The sequence below is a fragment of the Seriola lalandi genome, unplaced genomic scaffold (assembly GCF_002814215.2).
Source record: "Seriola lalandi dorsalis isolate HSWRI2012SDOR001 ecotype SW California unplaced genomic scaffold, Sedor1 jcf7180002054393, whole genome shotgun sequence".
Taxonomy (NCBI): Eukaryota; Metazoa; Chordata; class Actinopteri; order Carangiformes; family Carangidae; genus Seriola; species Seriola lalandi.
The window spans coordinates 16,358-16,664 of NW_019524946.1; the positions used below are offsets into that span (position 1 = coordinate 16,358).

Below are 307 nucleotides of genomic sequence, written 5' to 3' on the forward strand. Positions count from 1 at the left end.
TTACATCACTGCTCCCACACGATCAGCTGACTGGGTAATCACATGACCAGGCAGGTGTACAAGTGTTCCTAATAAAGTGCTTGGGAGTGTATATGTATGTATATCATCACTCACCCTGTGGTGTTGACAGCAGCTGTGTTGATCTCTGCAGGGTTTTATCGTGATTGGAGCAAATCTTCACTTCACCAAAGGACTGAGAGAAATGATCGCAGGGAGCAACGAGACAGAACCAGAAACCAACACCATCTAAAACACCAGCACGCACGCACGCACGCACGCACGCACGCACGCACGCACGCACATACAC

General features: G+C 49.5%; 1 protein-coding gene across 2 annotated transcripts in view; it reads left to right on the top strand.

The window, feature by feature from the left end:
* Nucleotides 1–307, top strand: part of pltp (phospholipid transfer protein) — a 10,072-nt gene that overhangs the window by 6,013 nt on the left and 3,752 nt on the right. The gene's annotated exons all lie outside the window — the stretch shown is intronic.